This window comes from Littorina saxatilis, linkage group LG15 (assembly GCF_037325665.1).
Source record: "Littorina saxatilis isolate snail1 linkage group LG15, US_GU_Lsax_2.0, whole genome shotgun sequence".
In the NCBI taxonomy this organism is placed as follows: Eukaryota; Metazoa; Mollusca; class Gastropoda; order Littorinimorpha; family Littorinidae; genus Littorina; species Littorina saxatilis.
In genome coordinates this window covers 36,611,802-36,630,777 of record NC_090259.1, presented here as the reverse complement: position 1 = coordinate 36,630,777, position 18,976 = coordinate 36,611,802, and the positions used below count along the sequence as shown (strand labels likewise).

The following is an 18,976-nucleotide window of genomic DNA, read 5'->3' as shown; positions in this document are numbered from 1 at the left end:
ACAGCAATCATCTCCGGCGGAAGATCTGCGCAATATGGACCTCATTAAAAAATATATATAAAAGCCCCATGTTGCAACCATAGTTGTGAGGCAAGCGACTGTGGGGTGTGCTAACAAACAACAGAGAGTAGATCTATGCGCATTATGGATCCCATTAAAAAGATTACTAAAAAAAAATGTCAAAAGCCACAGTGACTAAGAAGAAGTAAAGAAAAGAAGAGGAAGAAGATCCGTTTTTTGCGCTCATAGTGATGTGGCAAGCAATTGTTGGTTGTGCTACGACACAAAGAGTAGCTGCGCAATACGGGCCCCATTAAAGAAAGAAAAAAAATATTTTTGCCACCATACGATGAGGCAAGCGGGTGTAGGTTGAGCTAACCACCCCTCTCAACCCAACAACACTCACGCAACTCCGCTCCGGACACAAGGGGGAGGTAATTACCTGGAGAGGAAAGGTGTGACAAGCTCAGGTAATCAACAAAAGAAATGTCGCCTTGCCGTGTTTGCAGGTTAATTAGCTCCGGCGCTCGCCTTTTCTTGTGGCCACAATGCCGCAGTTAAGGACTGGGCCGATCCGCTCACTGTTTACTTAAGCGCCTTTATAATTAGGTTAGTGCAAGGTTCTGGGCTTTTGATAAGGGGTCGGTGTGTGCTGTTTACTTTTTTCTTTATTCTCCTCTTTCCTGGGACCGGCACACTAGCAAAGGTTTAATTGGTTGTCGATTGCAGGGTTCTCTGTGCAGGAAGTGGAGATATGTGTCTGAAGGATTTGGCTAAAGGGGGAAAGAAAATGGTAAGAAGTGTCGTTAGAAGGCATTATTTTTGTTATGTGTGTTTGCTCCAATTTTGGATTCCGTTATGAAGTGGCGACTTCAAATTTCATTTACACAGAGAGAGAGAGAGAGAGAGAGAGAGAGAGAGAGAGAGAGTGAGAGTGAGAGTGAGAGTGAGAGTGAGAGAGAGAGAGAGAGAGAGAGAGAGAGAGAGGGGTGGGAGAACTATAATGCTTGATGCGTTTGTGTGAGGTAGGAGGGAGGGGGGGGGGACACTTAGCAGACCACAATTGCTCACGCGTCATTTCCTAAGAGTAACCTCGATTGCTATCTGTGCCCGCCGTAAGAGGCGGACCCGTTTAGTGACACCGTATCTGATCGCTCTGCAACAACTATCAGCAACGTGGACACTCTGCAATGGATGCAGAAAAAACACCAGAGCTGTTGTAGAATACACGTACCCGGTAAGGAAAGCCTACCTGAGGTTGGGAACTGCACCTTGGACACTGAGTCGCAATGTGCTATGAGACAATCGCACAGCTCCGCAGTCCAAAGTGTCTTTCCTCCACAATCGCGGAATAGGTAACTATAAAGACAGTATCGATCCGCTCTCTTACTCGGGAGCCCCCTCTCCTTCGTTCTCTCTTTCTACCTATGCCTTTCTCTCCCCTCCCCCCCCCCTCCACCATCCTTTATTCTCCCTCTTTGTCTCCCTCTGAGTCTTTCTACCCACCCTCTCTCTCTCTCTCTCTCTCTCTCTCTCTCTCTCTCTCTCTCTCTCTCTCTCTCTCTCTCTCTCTCTCTCTCTCTCTTTATCTTTATCTTTATCTCTTTATCTCTCTCTCTCTCTTTCTCTCTCTCTTTTTCTCTCTAACTCACTCATCCTTGCCCCCTCTATCACCCCTCCCTTCCCCCTCTATCACCCCTCCCTTCCCCCTCTCCCCCCTCTCTCTCTCTCTCTCTCTCTCTCTGTTCTTTAACAGAAAGGGGGGGGGGGGGATTTCGACAAATGCCTTTTGATACAGTGAAGAGCAGTCCACAGAGAATCGTTCACCACAATCATCGACACCCACCATGCCTGCTCAACTGTGTGAATAGATTAACCAGCGAAGAATAAAAATCAGCCTGTTCTACGGAGCGGAATTTATCGCTTTTAATCACTCTTTAATCGTCGCAAGCACTCAACAGTTTGGGAAGAAAAAAAAACTACACAGAATGTGTTAACGGAAACTAGAAGTTAAAATTTATCTTCAATAAATTAAAACAAAACCTAATAAAACAAATCAGCTCTGGGCGGGGTGGAGGAGGGGGGGGGGGGGGGGTGGTCGTCTGTGGCAGAATAACATGCTCTTTGCAGAGTTAACGGAAACGGAAAAAGAATGCAACTGAGGATTGCTGTAAATCTGACTCAGCTTGTCTGTGGAAAACAATAATTTCGACTGTTTGTGGTATATAACGTCACAGAGCAAACGGGAACTGAAAAAGAGCACAGGTGAAGATTACTATAATTATAAATGACATGAATACCGTCTATTTAAATGTCAGTAATTTAATTGCTGTAATACAATCTGTTTACCCACCTTTGGTAAAAATAAAGGAGTGTAATGCCTGAGAAAATTGTGCTAATAATAATTGTCTTTTTATGTTTCCGTCGGATATATTGTCACCATACGTATTTATTTCAAATTGAGAAAGGGCATTTTACTTCGATGAAAATCCCTCAGAAGGGTTTGTGTGTTTTAGTTTACCACAATAAAGGTGACACCCGCTTTTACTCGCAAGTATACTCCTATCAAATAACGGGCCAACTGAAGTGGTTAATAAACTTTGGTCTGCTTTGTCTGGGCTTAACTAATGGCTTGTTGTGAGCATATTGTCGTCAGTAGTGAACCCTTGGTGGAACAATGGTCTCCTTGACAGGTTTCCAAGCGTGTAATACCCATTTTGATTGAACAAAGACTCTCAAATTGAGTCCTGTTATTATTGGGTATGCCATAACATACTGCTCACGACTTGTTTGCCCAAGTAATTAACTTTACACTGATCCATTCTTTAAACCAGTTAACTGGCCATGGTCGTAGGTTTCTGTGAATAGTTGATTTAAGATTGTTTCTCATTTGTCTGTTTTCACAGCCCTCATGACCAGTGTTACATTAGGGATTTTGGCAGTCTTTGGATTTTGTCAGCAGAGCTTTGTTGCCCATAATTACTTTTAATCAATTTTCATTAGCGGACATTGAAATCAAAATAGGTGCTCATTTTGACATTCTGAAATGGTTGTATAAACGTGCAATTACTCATGCACAAAAGAAGCATCTGCAGTTAATTACTTATTGTCAGGCCTTGATTTGATGGGATGTGATACGGATAGAGGGTCTTTGTGTAAGATGACGTCTGTGCTTGTGACGACGATACAGAGACCTTTCTGGGAATATGTTTCCCGTTACCAACATGTTTTCTTTCCTCCATTGTTTAACCAATGACCAATGTGTCTTACCCTAGGGTGTGGCTGTGTTAATGTCTTGAGACCCTCTGAGGGCCTTGTGTTTCTAGTTAGTTGAGGCCTTCTGCAAATAGGACCACAAGGCACCTGCTTTTTCCATGACGTATTGGAATGAGAAGTTTTCAATCACGTGTTTCGTACGTCGGCAGTCCGACTAGCTTGCAATTCAGTTTTGAAAGTGTGCTGTTTTTGAAGAGAGCCTTGGGCAGGATGTAGAAAACACTTGTCAACAAAAATTGTAACTAACAAATAAACTACATGTTTAAAAAAACAAAGCAGTTGTAGATAGAAGATGGTAAGTTGAAATATTCACGAAACAACTGTAGTTTTAGAAATGTCCATGTTGGCATTTGACTGCTAAGTTCTGTTGGTTTCACCAAACTTTTGTTCAATTTGTAGTATGCGCAATTATGTTGGCAGGAAAAGTTATCAACTTTGCAGTGATTACTTCTGCATGCATGCAATTGCGCAAGTGAAACTGTTTTTCGTACACTAGTTCGTACATCTGTTCACTGAAGCGTTGGCGGCAAGTGCTTGTTTCAAAGACGAAAAATGCTGTCGTGTTGTGATACACGTTTCTTTTTCGTAAAAGTAGTAGTTGTAATTGGTTTCCTTTCTGGAATTATTGTCCGAAACCTAGAGGCAAGTGCAATTATGTCTCAAGGATATGAACATGTAAGTATGACAGTTTCCATCATCACGGCGCCTTTTCTTTCTTTCTTTCTTTCTCTCTCTGTCTCCTACTCCTGTCCCTCTGTCTGTCTCTCTCTGTCTCTGTCTGTCTGTCTGTCTGTCTGTCTGTCTGTCTGTCTGTCTGTCTGTCTGTCTGTCTGTCTCTCTCTCTCTCTCTCTCTCTCTCTCCCTCCCTCCCTCCCTCTATCTCTCTCGCTGTCCGTCTGCATGGCCTGTGCATTTTCCTACGATGTTCTCATTCACATACCCCACCTCTCCCCCTCACCTCCAACACCCCCCCCCCCCCCCCCGCTCCCTTTCATCGTCAATACATTCCTGACAGCCAACAACTTGTTAAACAAGGCGGCGCCGTCTCGCTTCAACTCTGGAACCCAAAAAGAATACTCAATCGAACACCAGAGTTACAATTAATTCCAATGTTCGCAACTTTCTTTCTACTATTCTTTGAAACGAATTCTGAAAAGAAGGGTAGAGAAGGATGATGGGAGGGGTTGATGGGAGTTTAGGGTGGCGGCGGGAGAGAGGGTAGGAACTTCGTAGGCCAGTCGCAGATATGTCACTTTGGTAGCAAGATTGGCGCCTGTTAACAAGCGGGAAAGAACGAAAAGAATAAGGAAAGAAAGGGAGAAAGATAGATAGAAAGAAAGGGGAAGAGTTGAAAGAAAGAAAGGGGAAGAGATAAAGACGGACTGAGGAGAAAACCAGAAGTGGAGAGAAACAGAATGAGAGAAAGACTCGAGAAGTAACAAAAAAGCTGTAGACAGAGGAAGAAGGAGAAGTTAATCAGGGCACAGGAGACAGCAAAAAATAGAGAGAGAGAGACGATAAAGAGAGAACAAATGAAGAAAGGAGGCGAGAGATCGTAATGTTCTCAAGGGAGACACAAGAATGGACAGAGAAGAACAACAGGAAAGAGACGGAGAGAGCAAGAGAGAGAGACAAGAGAAAAGGGAAGAAAGGAGGAGAGAAAGATCGTTAGCTCAAGTGACACAAGAACAAGGACAGAGAGAAAGACGGAAAGAAATGAACATAAAAAGAAGTAGAGGTTAACAAGGGCTACAGACACTGAAAGAAAAGGGCAGAGAAAGACAGAATGAAAGAGAGAAGTAGAGAAACAGAAAAAGAAGTAGAGATTAACACGGGCTACAGACACTGAAAGACAATGAAAGAGAGAAGTAGAAAAACAGAAAAAGAAGTTGAGGTTAACAAGGGCTACAGACACTGAAAGAAAAGGGCAGAGAAAGACAGAATGAAAGAGAGAAGTAGAGAAACAGAAAACTGAGGCTTGTTGAAAGAGGGAAGAGAAAAAAGCGCTAATGAGCCCAGCAAGAGCTAAAGGGTTGGAGAGTTTAGGCAGGAAGGGGTAGGGGTGTGTGCTGGCCTGTTCGCTTAAGAGGGGTGAGGGTGGGGGTGGGGGTGCGTGTCATGCACGCGGGATCTACGTCAGTTTTTCAGCGTCATGACGAAGTCAATTTGCTTAATAATGAGGCCTATTTTCTTCTTTTCTAATTGGGCTGATTTCTCGGTGGAGCGCATTAAATCAGTAGAAAGGAGACTGTAATAGGGTGTTTTTTTGTATGTGTGTGTGCGTGTGTTCGCGCGCGCGTGTGTGTGTGTGTGTGTGGGGGGGGGGGTTGAGGGGGTGGTGGGGAGGGTCTTTGTTTTCTCCTAGGGCATGCTCTTTTCTGTGAAGGGAATCAGTCAGAGGAAAAGGGTAGTGGAAAGGTGGGTGAAAAGAGAGAGGGAGAGATGGGGGGGGGGGGAGGGGGATGCTCTGTTCTCTTTTTTTTTGTGAGAAACAATCATATCATGGGGGTTGGATGTAGGGGAAAGAGCCAGGGGGGGGGACACAGAGAGAGAGAGAGAGACAGACAGACAGAGGCAGACAGACAGAGGCAGACAGACAGACAGATGAATGGAAGGATGGATTGTTTAATCATACAGGCCATTGCCCCATATGGTGGGGGTGAGCATACATACAACTCATGTCATTACGATCTTTTGGCAACAATCAAATAAAACTTTGTATACATAGACAGACAGACAGACAGACAGAGAAAACAGAAGGAGGAGGTAAGAGAAGGAGGTGGGGGTTGGGAGGAAGATCTCTGTTCTCTAAAGCCAACTATTTTCTGCGGCTAAGACAGAAAGTGTGGCGACTGCAGGACGGGGCGAGGCGGTATGTACATCATTAGGACGCTCATGAGGCGAATTAAAGTCCAGCGCCGCCTTGTTCAGCCTAATCAGGGAATTTGGGGATTTGTGCTGGGGATTGGGCTAACTCACATTCCTCCTAAGTCGCCGGTGGAAGAAAGCATGTCGGAATTTGATTTGGATAGTGGTGGTGGTAAGGGAGGGAGAGAGAGACAGACAGACACTGAGATAGATAGAGAGAGACAGTGAGAGAGAGAGAGAGAGAGAGAGAGAGAGAGAGAGAGAGAGAGAGAGAGAGAGAGAGAGAGAGAGAGAGAGAGAGAGAGAGAGAGAGAGAGAGAGAGTTCATCAATGGTGTTTGATGTTAACTGTTGCTGTGTCAAAAGAACTTGTAGGGGAAGCGCTTTGCTCTGTCGGTCTGGCTGCTTGTATGTGTGTGTGTGTGTGTTTGTGTGTGTACGTGCGTACGTATGTGCGTGCATACGTATGTGCGTGCATGTGTGTGTGTGTGTGAGAGAGAGAGAGAGAGAGAGAGAGAGCGATAGGTGTTTGAGAGAGAGAGCGAGCGAGAGAGAGAGAGAGCGTACGTATGTGCGTGCGTGTGTGCGTGTGAGAGAGAGAGGTGTGTTTGACAGAGAGAGCGAGCGAGAGAGAGAGCGCCTCAATGCGTAAGATTGAAGCTTCATAGTGCAGATGAAGGGACGGAGAAAGATGAGAGAGAAGGAGGTAAATGAAAAAAAGACATTTCGCCTGTTGCGTATAAATTTCAGGATCTGCAGACAAAAGACAAAGTTGAAAGACGCCTGCCATTACTTATGGGTAATCATGTACATTAAATTTAAATACGCCAATTTTTTTCTCCCTTAGTTTTTCCTTTTTTTGCTCTATTTTTTTCTTTGAAATTTGTATTTTGTGTTTTGTATTTTTCTTCTTCTTTTGCTTTGCGACTTTTGATGTTCGCTTTCTTTTCCCGGAGGAGAAAAATTAACAAGGGGTGGGTAGGGGCAGCTGAAATGGAAATACAAAAAATTGCACCGGCATATTTACGACCAAAAAAGGCAGCTGTTCACTATTCATTTAATTTCCCCTTTCTTTGAGCAAGAAAAAAGTAATTGAATTTGAGCTTTCATCAACTTTTGCCTCCTCTTTTTCTTAAGGTCTGTTTGAAGTTCTTCCCAAACTAGAATCTATTTTTGATTAGGTTTTGGACAAAAAACATTCTTTGTTCTTGTATAAAAAAGATAATCTTGTGCAAGACCAGTCATCTAAAAAAACATGTTAAGAAAAGTTTATTACAACGCCGAAAACTTTTAATGTATTTCCTCAGAAAAAGGGAGAAGATTCCAAAAGTTTAAGAATGAAATGAGGCATTGGTTCAAAATGAAGGGATGGTTGAGGAGGAATAGGAAGCGGGGAGGGAGAGGGGGGGGGGGGGCAGCATATTAACCGCAAGCTTAAGTCCATTGTTAAAGAATACTCATCAGATTTTCATTTTTTTGCGGGATGGGTTATTGGGAATCTTATTTTTTGTTTAGTAAAGACGTGTTCTTCTTTCGACTTTCTTCTATGTTTCTTTTTTCAACTCGCCTTTGCCAGTTTGTAAACACATTCTTTTATGATACCTGTTTTCATTCTTAAATGGAACAGCCATACCTTTTAACTCATCCTTCTTGAATGGCAGTGAGTGCGAATCAATCTGTAATGAATACAAGCGAATCTTGCCGCGAAGTTGAAGCATATTTGAGGAAGAGCAACAGCAGCCCGTGTCGTGTTGCTTCCACAATCGTATGAACAGACGGGCGCAGGGGCTTAGTGGAAAAGACATCGTTCTTTCTTTTCTTTATTTGGTGTTTAACGTCGTTTTCAACCACGAAGGTTATTCACGACTTTCCGACCTTGACATTGTAGTGGGGGTCAAGTGGGCGTCGGCATCATTGTCCAATCAGAAATTTTGATGCGCTTCCGCTTCCTGTCCCGCCCAGTCTGCGCAAAAGAAATGGCGCAAAACTGTTTGCGCGGAAAAAGGTGATGAAAAAAAGAACACAACCTGGTTTGATAACCAAATGATTGCGATCTTGCATTCTAGCATCATTTAATGTGGAACAACGACACATCTGATAAACAAATAGCCAGTTTGTTACCAACATGAGAAACTAGGGTTTAGAATCGAAGCGGTAAACCCGGACGCTGTTTGTACACGTAAATCCGGAGAAGCTATCGAAGTAGGTGACATGTCGTTTCACTCCGAGTGTGCCAGCACCGGCCCTCTACCCGCCAAACCCCCACTAGACAGGGAAAGTGGTTCGACCTTGCATGAATGCAGGGCAAGTTCGAGTTTGCTAGCTAAAATTGCTGCTAGTGCTTGCCTTGTCTAGATCTGGAACTTTTTCAATTGGATTTTTTCTCTCTATTATACTGGAATAAGTGGGTGCTTTTCTAGATCTAAGCATCGACCGAATTAGATAATGATGTTCCTTGCATTGCATTCTCCTAAATCTGTTATTCTAACCAGTTTGTTTAAGAATATAATTGTTCGTTTTTTGTTGATAAGCTCACAAGATTTTTTTCTTTTTTAAGTAAGTGGTTTCACACGTACAACATGAGACCCACATGCACTAGACAATGGAAGTTGAGGTCCTCGTTCAATACCACAAATGCCAGTATTATACTTCAGACTCCTTTTGGAGGAATGTGTGGGGTTTGGGTGTTGAACTTGAAGTGGCAGATTGTTTGCACAGGTATGAATGTTCGTACGTTCGTACGTGCACGCATGTATGCAGGCATTTGTTTGTCAAGCAGGAACATGCAACATTTTGTTGACCGTATGTGAGTGCGTGTGTAATAAAACCAACGACAAACAATACAAAAAGCTCCAGCTCTGCTTCTTCACCAGTCACAGACGCATTGCGTTGTTCAGCTTTCCAGAAATATATTAACTCAGTCAGAACCGGCTTCATGAACATTTTATTTCAGGAAAAAGTCAATCGAATCTACACAAAAAAAGGTTATTGCGTTGTTCTGTCTTTGAGACTGTATCACGTAATATTGAGCTACTAGAAGAAACATGTCTGTGGCATAGTTTGACCCAACAGATAGAGAAGTCAACAGAGGTATTCTGCCGTCAGCAGCTTTATTGCTGTTTTGAATTTGATCTTGCATAATTTTATTACATAATTTTGCAACACACAAAGAAATCGTAATTGAATATTTTACGCAAAATTGAATAATTCGCGAACATGTTTGTATGAACAAATATTATTTTAAGAAAATATGAGTGTGAGGATGGACGTATTTTGAGTGAAGTAGCAGAAATTCTTTTTAAGTTCTTTAGCTACATGCACACGTTCTGTTAATTACGTTCTTAGCAGGGAGATCCAGATTAATAATACTGCTGTGACAGGTTGTGGTTTCCATACACACTTTGAATACAGGAAAACAAAAACAAAAACACAGTTAAAAAAAAATGTGCACATATGATTAAAATATTAAAGTGTACAGAATAAAAGCAAGATATGTACAAAAACAAATCTCGTGGTTCTCTTGTCAAACCCACTGTAGTAAGCACAGAATAGGAGAGAAGATTTTGGAGAAGGTGGCTTAACCTACTGAAGTAAATGATCAAGAGGATTCTAAGCATCCAGTGCTAAAGCTCTCAAATCACAAGACATACACACTTGTTGTGGCTATCCGAACTGTTGATTTAAAAAAACCATACCTACAAATTGTAAACATCTATTACAAAATTATATATATTGTATGGATCTGTCTTTGTAAAATATACTGTACAGAAAATTTTAAATAATCTGCACAAATCTCGTGGTTCTCTTGTCAAGTAGTAGGCACAGAAAAAAAACCAAAAAACCCTGTGTTTTGTCTTGTAAATTATACTTTACTAAATGTGTACAGTATTCTAAGAAAAGAAAAATTCTTCCTTTTTATCATATCAATTGCCTCCCTTGAATTTTATTTGTAAAATAATTCTGAGAAAAAAAGCTTTCTACTTAAAAGCAGTGCAATCAAGAAAATGGGTACAACCTGTGTGTATACCTTTATTCCTTATTCTTTTTATTTAATTGAGGATGTCACTATGCAGTTTTACTGATTTAAAAAAAAAATTCGCTTCAAATTATCTCCCTTGAACAAACACTTCTTTTTACAATAAATTTTGTTTACACGAAGAGGTAGTTTTAAGGGTATATACAAGAAAACAATATTGCAACCTTAGATGTATTAACATTTGGACTAATTCCAAAAAAAAAAATTCAAACTATAAATGATAAATCAAAATAAAACAGATTTTGGGGCTGTACACAAGCTAATAGGATTAATAAACACGAAAGTCGTACCCAAGAATCGTCAAATACTTTTGCTAACAGCTATACTTCAAACATAAGAAAATATGATCTGCATCTCTTGTTATGAAGATGATGGCACTGGTCCACCGAAGTGCATGCCATATATGCTTTACTGTGCGCTCTCCCTCTCAATGGTCTTTCTCTGGCTGACTCGATTCTGAGGAGATAAAAGAAAACACATTCAGTACAAGCTGTAAAAAATAACAAAACTAGTATTACTTAAAGTAGCTGCTGGTTTCTGAGTATTTGATTGAAGGCCCAATCCGACTTGTAAGAAGTTTGCCCGACTGTCGCAGATTTGGTTAGGTAATTGCATGGAGTAAAATCATGCCTCAATTTGGTAACATACAAACTGCAATATTCTAAGGCTCTGAGTGTGAGAATACATCGGCGCCACTTTTTAAAAACTTTCTTTTTGTGTGTGCGCATGTTTTAGTGCCAAAAATGAAGAGGCCGAGTGCTCTCTCTGCAAAACTTGTGTGAAGCTTCAGAGCTCTATCAATGGTTTGAAAGAAAAAACATACTTTTCCATTTTTGACGTTCTTGTTCCCTTCCCTGTGAAATTTACTGTCCGTAGGTTACCGGATTTTGTTAATGTCCGTGAAAACCTCAACTATTCATTGCTGAGTGCCTAGTGATAGCTATCCCCCCCAACGACCTAGCACTGCTGAATCCTGATTCTTCCCATTGTTTGATTCTGTAATGAAATTGTGTAGTTGGTAGTTATGTGAGCTTCTTCTTGGGGGGTGGTGGGGGGGGGGGTGGTGGGGGGGTGGGGGGGTTGTTATTAAACCATCAGATTACAAAGTAAGACTTCATTGTAATGTGCAGATATTTGTTCAGGTGCCCACGATTTTCTATGTGAAAACATGTTGCTAACTAACATGAACCCAACCATAAAACGTGATGTAGGTGAGTAGCCCATCTAGAAAAAAAGAACCTGTTCTAATTCGGAATTAGAACAGGTTCGTTTTTCTAGATGGGCTACTCACCTACATCACGTTTCATGGTTGGGTTCATGTTAGTTAGCAACATGTTTTAAAATTCTCATCAGGCAATCACGGCTGACACTAAACACAGAACAGGTGGGAGAGACATAATTCAATTTACTCACCTTCCTTGCATTGTGAGACTGGCCATATGAATCTGCTGAAGTAGTTCCTGCACATATTTAATCAAATATGTATCTTAATAACGTGTTAATATCGCTTGTTCTAGCAAATCAGACTTGACAGTTTTCTGAAGGCTTGCACAATTTAAGAGCTTGCCTGTCCCCAATCATTACAATAAGAAACAACATCTAGTATGCAAGTATTTTCAGGGTATGAAGGTTTTAATATAATGTCGGTTCTTCTGGGGGCATGGAGAAACACCTTACACAAAGTAGAACATACACAACAAATTTCAAACAACTGAGGTCACACCATAGTTTTACTCACAAACAAACAACAGCAATACAATAAACAGTCTGCAAACGCCTACATGTTGTCTACACTAGGTATAAAGAAGCACATGAAGACGGGCTTTGTCAAGTAGACCATTATAGCGAATGAGCAACAGCTGATGATCCAAACCACCAAATTGACATGATTTCCCCTTATTCAGTTTGTGATTGTAGTCATATTGACGATGCATGACTTCAATTTTTCAAAGTAAGTCTCTTGGTGCGTTTACGGATACATTCATTGTCACAATTACGACATGCTAATGTCTAACCTGGGTAAACTTCAATTCATGACTTTTTTTCAAACTGGCATAGAAATTATGAGCATACCAGAATTATTTTCCTGTTAGACTGTCTTCTTCTTTTTCTTCTTCTGCGTTCGATATTCAATTCATGGCTGTCATATCGTCAGGTCAGTGGCTGCCATGAAGTCTGCAGTCTTCAGTGTCGGACTGTCAAATGATATTGTAAATAACATAATTTTTGGGTAAAAAATCAAAAGGTATGAGAAATAATCCTTACTTTTTTTGTAATAACCCTCACCACCAATTGTTTTATTTCATTTCCATTTTAACAGATTTAGCACCTCTCCGAAAGCCAGAAATACACTTTAAATCCCCCCCCCCCCCCCCTCGGCCCCCCCCCTTCATAAACTAATTAAATAACTAATTAAGGAAAAAAATCCTTACATCATAAAAAATCAGAACCACCAAAACCACCCCCCACCCATCCAATAAAACCTGAATACAAAAACATTTCAAAATAAAAAATGAAAACATTTAATTCCACTTACAAAATATAAAAGTTGTTATGCTTTATTTTCATTATCTGTTTACAAACACATAAATTGCTGTGCAAATCTTTTTAAAAACATCAATGCCTGAGCTAGACACCAGTAACCTGTTTATAGTGTTGACCTTGTAGCTTTTCAGTTTAAGAGGCTGTTCTGGAATCTGCACTAAAGTCAAAAATAACCATGAATACCGTGGGAAAAATATTACATCACCAAGACCGAAAAAATAACACCAACCGACACTCCTCACCCTTATTTCACCCACTATGCCAACCCAAAGACTGGAAAATAATAATCAAATACAGAATGAACAAAAATGCTTGATTTCATTTCTTCAATGATAAGTTGAAAATCTTCATTCTTCATAATAATGTTATTGGCATAATGTGTAATTGCCACAATTTACAGAGTTTAAAGGCACAGTAAGCCTCCCGTAAACCATCACAGAGCTCCCCGAGCGTCTACATACAGTACAAGCATACTTCCATTTGAACGCTCACCGAACGGGAACATCCTGGCTGCTTTCTGTCGAGCGTGAGAAATTTTCAACGAATTTATTTTCGTGGACTTGCTCCTCTACAACAATGGCGCCTCGTTTTGGTGCTGGACGGCTGTTATGAATATTCAATACCGGAAATCACGCCCGGACAGTAAGCCTCCCGTAAACCATCACAGATACTGTCAGGCTTTTACACACAGTACAAACACCCTTCCATTTGAACGCTCACCAAACGGGAACATCCTAGGTGCCCTACGTAAAGAGCGAGCAATTTTTACAGAATTAATTTTGCAGATTGTCTCGAACACTTTTTGGACCCTTCGGGTCTCATTCTATCGATGTAAACTGGCGATAGCCGTGGATCGATGATTTAATATCAGAATGTTTTTGGACCGTGGTGCGTTTTTGCGCTAGACCTAACTTTTAAAATCTAAATAATAAATTGACAGCTTGTTACACAAACATTCTTTAATCATAAAAGAATTCTTTTTTTCATCAAGACAAGATCAGTGCAATTCGAAGTTGTGAAAGTTTGAAAAAAGAAAAGCCCGGAAGCAGGGTCACGCAAGGGTCGTAGCAGACGACGGTTTATGCGGCATATCGCCGTTCCTCTCAACAGTCAAAAGCCATCGCTAGAGTTCTTGTGAACCACAGCCGTTTGTTTCGTGCATAAAAACGTGCTATTGTAGATAAGCTCACATCGAGTCGCATTCAAATGACTAACTGACGACTACATTGTGAAAAAGGGAAACTGGATCACACGGGTTCACGATGGCTCAGGGGTAAGATAAACCACGCAAAAATAAATTCTTTGAAAATTGTTCGCTCTTTATGGAGGGCACCTAGGATGTTCTCAATCGGTGAGTGTTTAAATGAAAGGGTGTTTGTACTGTGTGTAAAAGCCTGACCGTATCTGTGATGGTTTACGGGAGGCTTACTGTGCCTTTAATGAAAAAATGATGCGATAAAAATCAAAGTTTATAAACTGATACCTTATTTACCTTGTGGCTTGTGTGCCCCATGTTTAGGAGCGGCTCAAACGTCCTCTGCTCCTCAGTCTGCAAGAAATTAAGCGATGGCCTGAAGGAGAATGGAAAAAAATCCTTTGTCAGCACCATGTGTATGTGTGTGGGTGGGTGTGTTAGATAAATAGGCGGGGGGGGGGGGGAGGTGCAATAGCTACCACGCCTAATGCAGTCTGCATAACAAGTACAACACTTCTACAGAGCTTTTATGATACAAAGCTTCAAATAAGAAACACATTACAATCAAATGAAAGCTGAGCCTGTCATTGCAAAATAAGGAATATACAACAATCCAGTGGCATGTAAAATATTGTTCCTTCACAAAGATGGCTCTGACAGCAGAAACAATTTAACTTGAAGTTTGAGTCCAAAATTATTTCTCTACATTAGTGAACGTACTTGCAGTAATACCCCTCACACATGAACTATTCACAGACTGAATAACAGTGTGTTCCCAATGTTGCTTCCGTGTATCGGTTAGATCCATCTCGGTTAGATCCATCTGCAGAGTACGGATTGTCATCCGTTTAATATTAAAAAGGAAAAACAATCAGAACTTGTCATCAGTGATCAACCTACCTTGCAAGAGTGGGGTGAAACACTCACTTCCTGCCAACATGTCTGCAAAAAAAAAGAGTAAACAATACCAATGGAAGCTTAAAATGGTTCTTTTGTTCAATATGTGTACACGTGCTTCATTTCTGGGGTGAAAGTGTAAAATATATCGATGGATTGATAGAACAATATTGCCTCAAGTCCACCGCACCAAAAAATACTTATCAATCAACATTGTCATCACTCGATCAGCTATTCCATCTCTTTCATAAGTGTGTGTGTGATGGTGTGAGCGTGTGTGTGTTTGTGTACGTGTGTGTGTGTGTGTGTTTGTGAACAAGCGTTGAAAAACCTTGTTTACCTTGCTCTAGATCTACCGACTTTCGTAGGCGGAGACTTCTCTGCCGTGACAGCCGCGGCTTCGTTTCCCTGGCAGAATTCAACATCTTGTACAGATCTGCCGGTGATTTTCTTTTCCTCCGCTTCGTGAGTCACTTGATCCACAGATTTAACGAACATTAAATGTTCTTTTAGTTCTTGTGACGGAAGTAAAATCAAGGAATTAAGTGGGCATTCCTGAGTCCTCTGCTGGCTTCATGTCCACAAAGTAAATCGCACAAACCTGCAGGGTTTGGGGGGTAGTTTATTACTTTGAAGAAGAACAGCTAGTCGTCGCTGCCCGTTCAGCATTCTTCGCGCGACTTTTGTTTTGCAGAGGAAGGCATATGCAGTTTTTTTCCTGATGAATGTTGCCAGGGTGCACAAACTGAGAAATTTTCTATTTCTTTACAGTCTTTTGCACAACATGATTTATAACTGCCGGTGTACGTCTAATTCATGATGCCAACCTGACAGCTGGGTCAAAAGTTACGTTCGAGAAAATACTCGTTGAACTAAGTTCCAAACGAATGTCAAGGCCAGTTCTTGACTGGGTTTGAACTGAAGTTGGGCTCCGAATGGAAATAAACACTTCCTCCAGCTGCTCGACCCATTGATAACAACAGTTGGAACTGGTAGGAAGATGAACAGGTCTTGCGAACTGGCTACACGGTTCAAGTTTAAGTTCAAAGTAAACACTCAACTGAGGTGGCAGGTAATGGCGGACTTGACTTCCTTCATAACCAAATATCACTCTTCTGACAAAAAAACGCAAATGCTATGTTAAACCGGAAAATACGTAAACCGGAAAAGGAAGCGCATCAAAACCAAAATGGCAGCCCCCATGAAATACGAAAGGTCACGGAAAAAAGTCGTGAATATCGCGACGGGGAAAGGGGGGAGATGGGATAGAGCCACTTGTCAATTGTTTCTTGTTCACAAAAGCACTAATCAAAAATTTGCTCCAGGGGCTTGCAACGTAGTATATACAATGTATTACCTTACTGCAAGAATGCAAGTTTCCATTACAAAGGACTTAACATTTCTTACATACTGCTTGACTCAAATCTGTACAAAAATTGACTATATTCTATACAAGAAACACTTAACAAGGGTAAAAAGAGAAACAGAATCCGTTAGTCGCCTCTTACGACATGCTGGGGAGCATCGGGTAAATTCTTCCCCCTTACCCGCGGGGGTTAAAAGACATCGGCCTCCTAATCGGAAGGTCGTGAGTTCAAATCCTGGCCGCTGCCGCCTGGTGGGTTCAGGGTGGAGATTATTCCGATCTCCCAGGTCAACTTATGTGCAGACCTGCTAGTGCCTAATCCCCCTTCGTGTGTACACGCAAGCACAAGACCAAGTGCGCACGGAAAAGAACTTGTAATCCATGTCAGAGTTCGGTGGGTTATACAAACACGAGAATGTCAAGCATGCTTCCCCCGAAAGCGGCGTATGACTGCCAGAATGGCGGGGTAAAAACGGCCATACACATAAAAACCCACTCGTGTAAAAAAAAATGAGTGAACGTGGGAGTTTCAGCCCATGAACGAAGAAGAGAAGGAGTATACGATTTAGGTTGCTGAGTTATTTCGAGAAAGATCTGAAAGTTTTCAGAGGCACAAACAAGCAACACAATTGACTTTAGGGTGGGAAATATTCAGTTAAAGTAATTATTATGTGCCTGTTGTGTATCTTGTTCGTTCACTTTAAAGATCAATAAATCGAGTGTCTAGCTAGTGAACGTTTTGTTTTGTTATTGATTTAACATTCCACAAACGTATGAAGGGATGGTTTTTCTCTGATTGCTTTAGCATGATCAACAATGCACAGTAGGTCCCCTATTTACAACGAAGAGCATTTCTTCCTGACACATCACGAGTCTGTTTCTGTGATCGAAGGGGAAAAAGCGTCATCTGTCTGTTTAATTGGAATGGTTTGCATGAATGGGAGGGTGAATATTGCCTTAGTTAGCGCACCCTCGTGACTGCAAAGGCGTCTTTGACATTTCGCTTTGCTCAGTTATTTATGTCGGTTACTCTGGCGTCCGTTGTTGCCTTCCATCCCTAATTGCTCGCTACTGATAACGAGGAGGGCGGAGGGTGAGTGTGGAGGCTGTCAATGGATGCGTGTTCCTCGCTACTGTCTTCTTTTGGCTTATGTGAATGTTTGGTGAGCAGCTTTGACAGCGGTAGTGTCGGCACTTTTTGCTGGAAGAACAAGTGTGATGTGGAACGGTTTTAGTGTGGTGTGTGCGTGGGGGGAGGGGGTGGACGGGGAGGGGCCGGGGAGTGGTTGCGTTCTGACGTTCGTCTATGAGGACTTAATTCATTATCGTTCGTTGTATCACCAACTCTCTTTCTCCTGTACATCAACAACATCACCACTGTTCTCCCCCGCCATGTCTCCAACACTCTGCACGCAGATGATCTTGCCATCTGGAGTGCAGCAGACCTGGCCACGTCTGCAGCATGCAGGATCCAGACCGCTGTGCATGACGTACACCAGTGGACAGAAGATTGGGGTCTTCAGGTCAGCGAAGTCAAAACTCAGGCTACTGTGTTCTCTCTCTCCACCACCAAAGAGAAAGTCACCATCAAGCTCGGCGACAGAACCCTGCCCCAAGTTGAGACTCCCACTTTTCTCGGGGTAAAACTGGATCCACGTCTCTCTTGGAAGCCCCAGATCGAAGACATGGAGAAAAGGGGGATCAAGAGGCTTGCCTTGATGAAGAAGCTCTCGGTAACACATTGGGGGGCCAACTCCAAGATACTGAAGACTGTGTACACAGGAACAGTTCGCCCAGTGCTGGAGTATGGGGCAAGTGCTTGGGCAACCGCAGCCAAGACGCACACCAACAAACTGGACCGGGTCCAAAACTTTGGCCTCAGGATAATCCTTGGCGCCATGAAATCCACTCCTATTGCCGCAATGGAAAAGACACCCCTTGAGAGCCGACAGCGAAGCAAGCTTCTTGCACATGCCGAAAAGATGAAGAGGCTACCAGACCACCCCCTGCATGACAAACTAAAAACCCTGACAAAGAACAGGCTAAAACGGAAAAGCTTGAACCATCTTGTAAAGGAAGAGCAACGCATGCAGGCTGACATCTTGACGGCAAACATCGAACTGTGCGAGAGACTTGATCCAACCAACTGGCCCCCAAAAACCCTTAAAGCTGAAGTCAGAACCACCATCCCTGGCATTACTGTGAAGGAAGACAAGAGTGACGCTGTGCTGAAAGCTCTGACAATGGAGGAGATCGACAAGCGCTACCCTGCAGCTAGATGGACACACATCTTTACCGACGGAACAGCTGAAGACGCCACAAGAAACGGAGGATGTGGCGTATTCATCAAGAAACCGGGCCTGCCCCGGCCCAGTCTCTGTGTCAGCATCCGGAGGGAGATTGTGCTCCAACTACAAGGCTGAAGTTCTGGCACTCCACAAAGCCACAGAGACAGTCCTGCAGTGGGAAAACCGTCCCAGGAAAGCTGTCTTTTTTTCAGACTCTTTGTCAGCACTCCAGGCCTTGTGTTCGGGCAATCCAGACTCGACCATGGAACACATGATGCAGAACATCAACACACTGGCCCAAACCACAGCGGTTGTCCTGCAGTGGATCCCTGCACACACGGGGATTGTGGCCAACGAAGTGGCGGATCGGCTGGCAAAGGAGGGCAGCAAAACTGAGCAGCAACCCTCTAATCTCACTTACAGTGAAGCCAGGACCCTAATCCGAAACAGGCAAAAATCCACCTTCAAAAAGAAAAACAATGGATATAATCCACACGAAGATGCCCT

The 18,976-nt window shown here is 42.4% G+C and overlaps 1 protein-coding gene and 1 long non-coding RNA gene across 2 annotated transcripts in view; one reads left to right on the top strand and one right to left on the bottom strand.

The window, feature by feature from the left end:
* LOC138949219 (LIM domain transcription factor LMO4.1-like) overlaps positions 1-18,976 on the top strand; it is a 107,914-nt gene that overhangs the window by 43,072 nt on the left and 45,866 nt on the right. The gene's annotated exons all lie outside the window — the stretch shown is intronic.
* On the bottom strand, positions 9,072-16,170 carry LOC138949217 (uncharacterized). The gene is made up of 6 exons (XR_011450198.1): positions 15,156-16,170; positions 14,819-14,860; positions 14,216-14,294; positions 12,253-12,374; positions 11,593-11,639; positions 9,072-10,635 (listed from the first exon to the last, which is right to left on the bottom strand). It is a non-coding gene; the product is annotated as an uncharacterized lncRNA (long non-coding RNA).